This window comes from Rhipicephalus microplus, chromosome 4, assembly GCF_043290135.1.
Source record: "Rhipicephalus microplus isolate Deutch F79 chromosome 4, USDA_Rmic, whole genome shotgun sequence".
Classification (NCBI taxonomy): domain Eukaryota; kingdom Metazoa; phylum Arthropoda; class Arachnida; order Ixodida; family Ixodidae; genus Rhipicephalus; species Rhipicephalus microplus.
In genome coordinates this window covers 164,606,212-164,618,922 of record NC_134703.1, presented here as the reverse complement: position 1 = coordinate 164,618,922, position 12,711 = coordinate 164,606,212, and the positions used below count along the sequence as shown (strand labels likewise).

The 12,711-nt window shown below is 48.9% G+C and overlaps 1 protein-coding gene across 1 annotated transcript in view; it reads left to right on the top strand.

Annotated features, from left to right (window-relative positions):
* LOC119172936 (nephrin) overlaps positions 1-12,711 on the top strand; it is a 210,235-nt gene that overhangs the window by 137,928 nt on the left and 59,596 nt on the right. The window lies entirely within an intron of this gene.

Sequence of the window (12,711 nt, the reverse complement as noted above, 5' to 3'; positions counted from 1 at the left end):
TACTGGCGTTTTCCGTTAGTGGCACTTGCCAGAAACCGCGTACCAAATCTAACGTAGAAACGTACCGTGCCGCGGACACTTTCTCGATCAAGCCCTCAACGTTTGGAATGGGAAACATCTTTGTTTTTGTTATCGCATTCAATTTTCGATAATCGATGCAGGGTCGCGGTTCCTTGCCTGGACTTTCTACAATAAACATAGGTGACACATATTCGCTTTCTCCTGGCACGATTAGACCCAGTGTCAACATGTTTTGAACACAATCGTTCAGGATCTTTTCGTGACGGGGGGAAAACCTGTGCATCCTGGTTCGGAAAGGTTGGTTGGATGTTAACTCAATGTCGTGCTCCACGAGATTTGTCCTGCCGGGAGTGGGACTAAACAAGTCTCTGAAGTTGCGCACAAGCAGTTCTAACTCCTTTCTTTGCTTGTCAGTTAGAGAAGCTTGTTTAGTGACAGATTGGACTATCTCTTCTGTTGATGGGGAAGAGCAGGGGCTTGGCACTTGGGGTAGAGGAACGTTGATCTCTTCAGGCTCGTTAAGGACAATGCTCAACGTCTCACTGCGTTCGATAAAAGGCTTCATTAGATTGCAGTGATATATCGTCACATCATTGCGTTTACCGGGCGTCGTTACCAAGTAATTGGTGTCGGAGAGCTTTTGTTTAATCGTGACCGGCCCATCCCATGCTACTTCCAGTTTATTTGCCTTTGACGACCGCAGAATCAGCACTTTATCGCCTTCCTTGAAGGTTCGTGTGCGTGCGGATCTGTCGTAGTACACCTTTGAGCGTTGCTGCGCTTCTGCCATGTTTATCTGCGCCAGTTCTTGCGATTCACGTAGGCGCTTCAACAAGGTCAGCACGTACTCGACAACTGATTTGTCTACGAACTTGTCTTCCCACTTTTCTTTCAACAACGTTAGCGGGGAGCGAAGCGCTCGACCGTAAACAAGTTCCGCCGGCGTGAACCCAGTCGCTTCGTGAGTGACGGAGCGCAGAGCAAAGAGCATCGCGGGAACAGCTTCGTCCCAGTCGGCGCCTTTCTCGAAACAGAGTGCACGCAGAATGCGCTTCATTACAGAGTGAAGTTTCTCGACTGAATTACTTTGCGGATGGTAGACTGAGCTGTGGTGAACGGATATGCCGCATTTCTTCAAGAACGTCGTGGTGAGCGCGCTTGTGAACACAGAACCTTGGTCGCATTGGATTTCACTAGGAAATCCAATTCTTGCAAAGACGCCGAGTAGCGCGTTTACAACTGCAGTGGAGCTTAATTCGGGTAACACCACTGCTTCCGGGAACTTCGTAGCAGGGCAAATGAGTGTTAGCAAGTATTTGTTGCCCGCCGCTGTTACTGGTAATGGACCTACAATGTCGACAACTAATCTGCGAAAGGGTTCGCCAATCAAAGGCACTTGGACCAAAGGTGCTTTGAGTTTTTCGTTTGGCCGCCCCGTCCTTTGGCAAACGTTGCAGGAACGTACCCAGTTCTCCGATTCTTTGAAGCACATCGGCCAGTAGTAGTCGTTCAATAACCTGCTCTTGGTCTTGTTGATACCTAAATGGCCAGCCCAGCTATCGCTGTGAACCAAACCCAAAAGTGCGACTCGATACTTTTTGGGAACGACAAGCTGTTCAAAGGTTCTGCCTTTCTTGTTTTTGAATATTCTGTACAAAATGCCTTCTTTGACTATGAGCGACACGGCTCCTTTTTGTTTCCGTTTTGATTTTTCCCAGCACGTCTTCAGCGACTCGTCGTTTGCCTGCTCCATTTTGAGAGCGCTTTTGTCTAACTTTGCTAGAAGCTGAAAATTTTCACTGACTGGGTTTATCGCTTCACCTGGGAGCGCATTACCGACGGGAGTGCTGCTATCAAAGGCTGGCGCGACACAATTGGCGTCGACAGGAACAGTTTCGCTTGGTGCAGTAGCTTGTGTCGGTTCACTCTGGTCTGTAATTTCCGTGTTACGGGTAGCGCTGGTAGCTTGAGCTCTTGTTTGGGACCTCGTGACGACCATTACAGGGTTAGCATTAAGTTCCAGTCCTGCATTTTGGAAGTCTCTCATTGATCGGTTAGAAAAAATGTAGGGAATTTTCTGAGGAAGTTTATCGGAAACCGCAGCATCAGTTTCGAATGTGCCGAAGGCGCCCTTCATTTCGACTCTGGCTACCGGCAAACACTTCATGTCTGGCTCTAGTGCCTGGCGTACCCATACACATGAACCTGTTAAGTTCTCGGGCTTAACAAATGACGGGTGGACGATATCAAATGTTGCTCCTGTGTCGCGCAGAACGTTGCAACTGATGCCGTTCACCTTCATGTCATATGTGTAGGGCAAGAGTAAATCGCTCTCTTCGGTTAGCAAATTGACGGAAACTGCTGGCTGTCGGCAACCGACTGCGATGTGACCCGGTTGTTGGCATTTATAGCAGACCAGCGGTTGTTTTTCTTCGAACTTGGAACTTTTCGGTTCACTCGCGTTGGCTGCATGCCCTTGGGCTGGAACACTGTCGCCTGGTTTCCCTTGGTTAGTTTCTTTCGTTCCTTTCTGAAATTTCTTGAACGCTCCTGACGGCTTCTTTCTTTGTTCTTCCGAACTTTCCATTCTACGGGAACGGTACTCGTCCGCCAAGCTGGCTGCCGTTTGCAAAGTCTCTACGTTTGGCTTGTCCTGAATCCACAGCCGCATTTGGTCCGGAATGGACGCATAAAACTGCTCGAGCGCAAACAGTTCAATCAGACGTTGCTTGTCCTCGTATGCGTTGGCACTCTTAAGCCATTCCTCTAACAAGCTCATGGATTTGTAGGCGAATTCTGAAAATGACTCCCCTTGGCCACGCCTCGTGTTACGGAACTTCATCCTCAAGGCTTCTGTTGACAAGCTGTACCTTCGCCTCAAATGAAGTTTCACTTTTTCGTAATCATGAGCATCTTCATCTGGCATTCTCGCGATTACATCGGCTGCCTCATTTGGAAGTAATGTCAACAGGCGTTGCGACCAAGTCTCTTTTGCAAGTGCAGCTCTTGTACACGTCCTCTCAAAGTTGACGAGATACAAAGTGATGTCACTGCCAGCCTTGAAAGGTTGCATGTATCCTCGCATATCGAAACTGTCATTGCGTTCAAGGTTATGCAGTTGCATCTCTTTTAACTTCAGTTCTACTTCTCGTTCTTTGAGCTTTTCCGAGACTGCCCTCCAACACTCCTCGACTTCGTCGTCGTTTGCTCCGCATTTGGATATCGCTTCGATAATTGCAGGCTTCCGCATAGACTTCTGTACAGGGATACCGAGCTCTTCAGCTAGCAGCACTAGGTTGGGTTTCGTTAACGACGTGAGGATCATGACTGCAGTTAACAAGTGCTACCCTGATATGTACTACTATTTAGCAAAGTCAACAACAAATACAAAAGAACCTCGACTACCAAGTAAATGCTGCTAATGCTCCCAATGAAGTCAAGCAAGCCGTGCTCTCACCAAACCGGACGCCAAGGCCGCCTTCGACGTGCGCTCCATACCGCCGCCACCGCTGCCACCAGCTGTTACGTATTCGGCGGCTGGACGACAGCCGGCCCAGGAAAGAGACGACTCAAGCAGTGCCAGGAAGACAATCCCAGTTTATTCACCTTGCGGCGCGTTTTTAAGCGCTACGCAGCCAATCGCAGGTTGGCACGAAAGAAAAGAAAACAGCAAGATAACAGCAATCGGGCAATGTTATCAGAAAGCCCCGACGTAGAAAGAGGGCGAGCACTGCAAACGTTACAGCGCGTTGGCATTGATTTGTATGGGCCACTTCCACTAACGTCGGCCGGTAACCGCTGGGTCATTGTTGCTGTGGACCACCTCACGCGATACGCCGAAACTGCCGCTCTCCCCGCGGCTACAGCGAGCGATGTGGCCTCCTTCCTGCTCCAACGATTCATGCTGCGACACGGTCCACCTCAGGAACTGCTCAGTGATCGAGGCCGCGTCTTCCTGTCTGAAGTCGTCGAAGCCATTCTCAAAGAGTGCAACGTTGTTCACCGCAAAACTGCCGCTTACCACCCGCAGACGAATGGCCTCACTGAACGCTTCAACCGTACGCTCGGCGACATGCTCTCCAAGTACGTCGCCGCTGATCACACAAATTGGGATTCTATTCTACCCTTCGTCGCCTACGCATATAACACCGCCCCTTAGAGCACTACTGGCTTTTCACCTTTCTTTTTATTATATGGAAGGCACCCGTCGCACACCATCGACACTATACTTCCGTACAAGCCAGATCCGTCAGAGTGGGCGCCTATTTCTGCTACAGCCAAGCTTGCTGAAGAGTGTCGAGAGCTTGCAAGGACCTTTACAGTGCATGATCAAGAGCGGCAAAAAGGCATTCGCGCTGACACCAGCACTACTGCGCCCATGTTCCTCCCAGGAGCGCTCGTCTGGCTCTCGATTCCTACCACTTCAATTGGCCTATATTCAAAACTATTGACCAAATACAAAGGCCCCTACCGTGTCGTCGAACGCACTTCCCCTGTAAATTACTTGATCGAACCCATCGAACCATCTTCGGACATGCGCCGTCGAGGGCGCGACATTGTCAACGTGGAGCGCCTCAAAGCCTACCACGACCCGCTCATAGTAACCAGCTGCTAGGTCGCCAGGCGGCTTCCTCTTCGTACCCGGGGTAGTTGTGGTGAAGCCTTCGAACAGTGGGTCGTCCTCTCCAGCGCCTTCTAGTGGGTTGCCCTTTTTAGCAAGAGGAAGAGCAGCTCGTGCAGAGAGTCGGTACCCGCATTGACTGTCGCTGTCAAGCATCGTCGACAAGTGTCCGCCAATAAACGTCTCAACAATATATGTATGTATATATATATATATATATATATATATATATATATATATGTGTGTGTGTGTGTGTGTGTGTGTGTGTGTATGTATATATTGTATATATGTGAATCCTATGCGCATGCTTATCAGTATATAACTGCGCATTGTACATCTTGATGTACTTGAAGTGCCTAATATATTTACTTCCATTTTTTGTTTTTCTTCTTTTCTGGCTTTGTTTTACATTTTGTTTTGTTTTTGTCTTCGTTTTTGTTTTCGAATCTTTTTTTCCCTCGTTACTTATCTTTAGCAAGTGTATAATTAGGTACATTTGACCTTAAATTGCACCTGCGCCCGTAGTGAATGCACTATGATATCAATTTGAAACTGTTTAGCGACTATTATTGTCCATTTCCCCCCTGCCCCCCATTTATCAGGTGCTGTACCCTGTCGTTTCGCCACAGATAGGTGGCTTGGGCTTGACAGCTTTTTTCCCGGCCACCTTTCTTCACCGTAAATGTTTTTGTTTTTGGTGAAAATAAAGTTCTATGATTGATTGATTGATAACAAGAGTGGCCTCAGCGGCATTGCTCTGCGCCTAAGGGGCATCGCCATCAGCATGACCTCGTGCTTGCTGCGCTTGGCCGGACGCTACTGACTGCTTCTACTTCTGCGTTCTGTTCTACAAATAAACCCTGTAAAAGTGGTGGAGTCTGCTGGGTTTCGATCACCCTGGAGCTTCGGAGTCACATTTTATGGTTCGTTATTCCCACCGACGCAAGCGTCGCTCCAAGTCCTCCACCGGCACCGCCAACTGTCCTCGGCGCTGGTTCTCAGCGTCTGCGAAATCCCCCTGTTTTCTCAGGCACCGAGGACAAGGACTTTGGCGACTGCATTTCTATGTACGAGCGAGTGAGTGCTCACAAAAAATGGGACGCCGCCGCCAAGTTAGCCTACGTCGCCTTCTACTTTTCTGACGTGGCAAAGCTGTGGTTCATATACAACTAGCTGAATTCCCTTTGTAGTCCGTCTTTTGAACAAGCCTCACACAAGTTTTTGACGTTCTGGGTACGCAACCGTCGTGCCGAACAACGCTTGCATACTCGGTCCCTGCAGCTTGGTGAGAATTTCACAAGTTACAATGAGGACGTTCTTGACCTTTGTAAGCGAGTCAACGGGTCGATGTCCGAAGAGCGTAAGATCAAGCACATCATGAAGGGCATTGAGGACGACGCTTCCCAAATGTTACTCTCGCAGAGCACTCGCACTGTCGTTGAACTGACCGAGTTATGCCAGAGTTTAGACGGGTTGCGCAGGCAACGTCTTTCCAACCAACGTCCCTCGGTGCCCGACGACTCGTTATCCAACTTTTCCACCCATGGCATAGGAGATGAATATGCAAATATCCAAGAGTTCATCGGCGCTGAGGTCGCTCGTCAACTTTCTTTCATGTCCTGCGTACTCGATCAACTACGTAGGTTGACGTCTACACTACACGACTTCATTCAAGATCAGGTCGCACAAGCTCTTCCTCCCGCCCATGAGCCGCCGCGAGTCGCCGAAACTCTCACGGACGCCGAGGCCGTTGCTGGACCTCAACAGCCGACAATCTAGCCAGCGCCTACGTATTCGCCACCGACCGATTCACCGCCGCCTATGCCAATACCACCTCGGCCGCATTTTCCTGCCCCCCAGCCGCAATTCGGCGTCTACTCCGACCAATGGTGGACCTACGACAACCGTGCGGTATCTTTTGCTTGTGGTGGTGTTGAATAGGTGGCGCGTTATTGCCGTCGTCGCCCGGCTGCCCCGGAGATTCCACGAATGCCCTCTTTCAACTCTCAGTTTTCTTCTGTGCCTTCAAGCCCTCCTTCCTCTTCCTTTCCCCCTGATCGTCTACATGGGCCAACCCACCACTCCCCATCTACACGTCGACGTTCACCTTCCTCTATGCGTCACCGTTCCGGAACCACCGAGCAGGAAAACTAATCGCCGCAGTACCCGAGGCACAAACTGCGTCACCGTTGCCATTCTCCAGCTAAGTTTATTGAAGTGTGAGTTGATGGGATCATCGTCTTGGCACTTGTCACCACCGGAGCCGCTCTATCCGTCTTTTCCGCCCACCTGTGCCGCAAACTCTGCAAAGTTCTGACGCCATTATCTGGTCTCTTTCTTAGAACGGCTAACGCACAAAGCGTAACACCTCTCGCAGCCTGTAAAACACGAGTCGTCATCCAAGGGATTGTGTATATCGTTCAATTTGTAGTGCTGCCCTCGTGTTCCGAAGATATAGTACTCGGCTGGGACTTCCTTGCGAATAATAATGCCGTCATTGACTGTTGTCGCGCTGAACATGAGCAGTCTGCACTTCCTGATGTTGACGTTGTCAAAGCCTCCCTCCCGTATTAAAAGCTGTTTCTGACGACACCTACTGCCACGCTTTTCACTGCTGGTGACTGTGCCGTGTGACGCTAATCCAGATGGAGATGTTCTCTTTACGCCCTATGCCCTGTTAATTCAACGCAAATCTTTTCCACTGCCCGTTGCTCTACTTCCTCTTCACCATGGAACCACGAAGACGCTCGTTTACAACACTCTACAATGGCCTTTAGCTTTATTGCATGGTGAATGTCTCGGTCACGTGCATACAATCGACGCCCGTCACATTTTTGACGCTCCGTCTCGTTTACTTTCTACGGACCTCAGCGCACTCATTTCTGACCCTCTTAATGAGCAATCAATTTTTGACGCTTTCCACCGCTTCATCGATGTCGAAACGTCTTCTTCAGAACGAAGCCAGTTGGTCAACCTGCTGTAAAAGTTTCCACACTTTTTTTTCACACCCGCGCTTCTGGCCTCGGTAGCACATCAAACATATCTCACAAGATTGACACAGGAAGTCATACGCCTCTACGGCAGCGTCCCTACCGAGGACCAGTGGCAGCAGATATCCCGTCATTCTGGGGACCATTCGGCTCCAACCTTTCCACCTGGTTCATTGCTATGGCTTTGGGTACCTGCTACTGCACCTGGCCGCTCCACAAAACTTGTTCTCAAATACCTCGGACCATATCACGTTGTAGAGCAAACGTCACTCGTCAACTACATCGTGGAGCCCATCATGCCATCCACAGATCTACGCTACGCGGCCGTGACATTGTCCACGTCTCTCACCTCAAGCCATACTTTGACACATTAGTTGTTTCTTCTCCCTAATCCGCCAGAATGGCGCCTTTTTCTACGGAGGGCGATTGTAGTGAAGATTGTAGTCGCAGTGCTCTGTGCCTCAGGGGCATCACCATCAGTGTAAGCTCGGGCTTGCCGCGCTTGGTAGGACGCTGCTGATAGCTTCTCCTTCTGCGTTATGCTCTGCAATTAAACCCCGTAAGACCTTCTTCATCTTTAGTGTACCAATGTCGAGTACTAGGATTCCCCCAATTTCTGTAGCACACATTCGTTTATAGATGCAAAGCGGCTTTTGATCGGGGTTGTGTCCGTCTTTTCTTCACGCGTCCGCAGCCCCTCTGCGCATGCGCCAAATCTCCCCACCCAAATCTTCTTTCAGTGCAGGCAGTGAGAGCGCTGCCTCCACTTTTTTTCTGCTCACTCGTTTGTCTCTCTTTGCGGCACACGATCGTTCCCGTTGAGTTCTCTTTCGCTGGTGCCAGCTGCAGCGGCATCGGTAACGTAAGCTGTGACAGCAACACACGCTGTGAAAGCATTAGCGTAAGCAGCGCAAACAGCATAAGCAGCACAAATGAGAAGGAGGGGGCTGGGGACTGAGAACGTAAACAGAAAAGCCAGATCGACAACTCCGAGCTCTCGAAGCTGAAGGGAAACGGCAATGCCGGCAAGCGAATGTCGAAGCTTCGAGGCAACGCGAAGTGTACTGTAAAGGGAAACGCCTGGCTGAGGACTCTGAGACTGTGAGTCAACGCGAAGCCGAAACGCAACGGAAACGCCGAGCGGCAAATGCAGAAGTGACTAGGCAACGTGAGTCTGCGGCCAGGACATTGAGCTGTTCAAGGCAACAAGAACAAACGGGATCTGACGGAGCGACCGTGCGATTCAAGCGAGACTTTCTCGAACGGCACTCCGGATTGACTTTGGTTCGACAACAATCTGAGCAAGGTCGATAGCATCCAGAACAAACTAAATCGTAACGGTGCCGTTGGCGAGTTGCAAAGAGAAAGAGCCACAGATGCTTCGCACCCCACAAGGTTGCCTTTAGAGTTAGATGGTGCATTTTTTTATGATGAACCGTGACCCAGCAAGCGGGCGTAAAACAGCTTGTAAAATGGAGTTTAGCGTAGTAGAGAAGAGCCTTGAACAGCGACACAACCGCGCTGATGAATTGACCATGAGCTCCCACCTATGTAAAGCTATGTTGTGGACATTCTGAGACTTTCTTCTTCTTCTATTTGTTCTCCTCCTCTCAATGCTTATACCAAATGCAGGGGATTGGCCAAGTAGTAGGTGAACTTTTTGGTATACTATAAATCAGAGTTAACAAATCAATTGCTTTAAATACAAAATATCAGTAATAGAATTTTTAAATGATGAGGAATTTAGCTAGATGCTTCTTTAGACTTACTGCTGAATTCCTCTATGGCGTCAAAAACATTCTTGTGACTGCAACCCACAGTAGAGGCGTCAAAACAAAAAAGAACAACTCATTTTGATATTTCCAGACCCATATTTTCAAAACGTGGTGGTATGAATCTTCTCTTCAATGACGTAGACTGGCGAGAGAAGAGAAAGTCATGACTAAAGGCTGCCTCCTCGTTACAGAAGAGGCATATAGGGGAAAGCGCTTGACTTGCTCTGCGTAGCTAAATGTTCAGGGAGGTAACTCGGCCGCGAAGTTTGGTTACATCCACTTCCATTATTCTTGACAGCGATAACTCACTGTTCCAGAATACTAAGAAGTGCTTATATTCTGAAGAAGTTGTTGAGACAGCGTCTGGTGTGCATTTTTTTAATGTTATTGGGGAAACTTGAAATTTCATGCTAGCGAGGAAACCCGAATGATCGGCGCCAATAGCACCGCCTTTGCTGAAAAATATCGCTTTCTTTCAAAAACAATTTCTTGTGGCCTGGTAGACAAATCATTGTCATTATTTAAATAAAGACAATGATGGTGCGCGGGAACGACTACTTTGAAATTGTTTAGTAGGGGCTTTAAAGCTTTGACATTGAGGCTTTGGCTAATGGAAAGAGAGTGAACGGCGATAAAAGGAGTGGTGACGCACTGAACGTACCCTCTCCTACACCCTCTCGCACCACATGCACTCTTACTAGGGACGAGAATAAGCGCGCGTTCCCGCAGCTGTTGCTATGGGAGAGGGAGGAAGAGCGGAGAGATAACTTTTGCCGGCGCGCGTACACCACCTCAGACAATACCGGATGCCTGACATAGCCCGACTAAGAAATACATTCGTGTAGGCAGCCTACACGTGCGCGCGTCTCCGTGTTTTAGGGTGGTGTCAGCCTTTGACCCACCACTTGCCGCCGCCCGCTAAAACACAATGTTGTCAGTCCCGGTTTCCATGGCAACAGGCGCCATGTTGGTTCTTGCGGCTAGACGTTCCTGCTCCGCCGCACTGCACCATCTGCATGTTGGCGCAGGTTTGCAAGCTGCAGTATGAGCTGCCTTTGATTACACCGTAAACGTAGCTTCCGCTACAACACCATCCTCCCGCTAAGCGCACCTCAAGAACTTTGAAGTGTAAATGCCACGTTGCTCCATGCCACAATGCAAAACCATCTGAAGACTTTACCGCTTCCCGACTTGCTCTAGCCAACGGAAACGCTGGATTACACAAGTGAAGTGAGACTGCTTGGAGGCGACTACTTCTCGCCGTGTTTGTGAGGTGAGTACCCATTGTATTGTGAGTGGGTTGAGTATATCACCACACATTTCGTGAAATGGCTGACTTAGGCATGCAACGAAAAGCAGTTTGAGCAAAGTAAGCACGACAACGTGCACAGTAGAATAATGAATTAGGCTTCGTTCGGCAACGCCAGACTATGCGAGCGGAAGATGGTTGTGTATGCGTGTTTATCCTCGTAGTCGAAACGCAGTTCCTCAATCGAATGATATGACTAGTCGAATGTGTGGTCCTGCATGCATTCACTAATCTGCGCTTTTTCGGTTTCCGAAGCCGTCGCTGCATTCGTCGCGGAAAACGTCAGGCCCGTAAACCACCTACAGACGCTCCCGTTTGCTTCTTCCTTTTCTGTCAGATGTTCGCATTCGTGCAACTTTACCTCGGTTGCTGAGGAAGGGCATTTAGAGAGGTAGACAGACGAGCCAATGAACGTGTTCTCTGTAGGCGCTTGTCTGGCACAGTTGCAGCACAACTAACTTTTTGTGCGGCTTGCCTTGAGGTATTCATTCTTCACTTCAATGACACGCGCAACCACACCAAAACTCGCTCAATTTTCGCAAACAGGATTTATCTTTAATGACATACAAGGCGACAGATTTACCATTTGTGTTCGTCCATCCTTCTGTCGGTCGGTCGGTCCTGAACGGCGCAGAATATCTGCACTAAGCAAGTCAGTTGTCAGCCCATAACTCAAATATGCCCTTTGTACTGCGTCGTTATTTGTGTCGTCCTTTTGTTTCATAACCAGACACAGAGATGATTTGATATCAAAAATTCAGCTTTTATTTAGTGCTTGTAGAGAAAATGTGTATGGACTCCTAATATTTGGTCGGAGCCGCGTATGATTTTTGTCTTATTTATTTACTGTAGGCCCACTACGAGGACACAAGCTTCCAGCAAAGCAGGCAAGATGGTTTGAAGACATTGAGGCCAGATGCCGTTTGGATGCTCTTTGCAATAAAATCAGACTTGGAAAAACTTGGTTGGTCCATCGTTGCTCCCCTTTGCTTTTCTTCTAGCCTAATATACAGGCTTGTGGGCAGAGGAGGAGGGTTGGTGTAATATGATTGAATGCCCTACAATTTTTGGGCAATGCTTACAGCTTGTAAGTTTTTAAGCAGTAATTGTACAGATTCGTTCGCAGGAACTAAACTTGCTGCAGGAAATTATATTACGGACAAACGCAATGTTTAGGATTTGAGAAACAGGCTAGCTGAGTTATTCGGTTTACACAGAACATTGTGAGCGACCCGGTTGCTTGTTCTGCCTTCCCTCTCGTTAAGGGTTCCATCATATAAACAGCACGAATTCGAGGCTTCTACTAAGAGGCCTTTGAGGAATCTGCAGTGCTAAGGTGAAATTACTTCAGCAATGCCGCGCAGACATTGAAGTCCGTTCATAGTGACATCGAGGTTCTCTCCCTCACAAACATAGGCTCCCTAAGTTATCCTCACTCCACCATTGCAGTGGGTCTACCAAGTGCGAGCAACGACCTGTTTTAACAGTATTTCACACAAACTCGAGTCACGAACATGTCTTTCCTGTTATACCAAACCACGGCTAACTACAGAAAACAACCCTTCAGCCTTCAGAACTTTGTATATAAAAAATACCCTCTACTCGTTGAAACCCACGCTGCCGTCAATGTAAATGAGCGACCACTCAGAACCAACATGGTGGCCCGTCAAGTATGGGGGCCGTTTTAGCCAGTTGTAAGCAGCCATGATCGGAGTTGTCACCACCCTAAAACACGAAGACGCGCGCACATGAAGGCTCCCTACATTCGTGTTTAGAAATACGCCCTCTCTCGCTAAAGTGTGGATGCGAAGCAGCTGGGAGATGGTGAACGGCACCCACAGAAACTCGTCTACGTAGCCTTAAGCAGGGGCACCAACACTCAGAACCTCTACGTGACTAATGCGGCGAGTGACCACCGCTTCATGCAGGTTCCCGCTGCTGTAAACGCTGCGGTCACCAATTCTCGCGGTGATCGCATGACTATGTCGCTGCTAT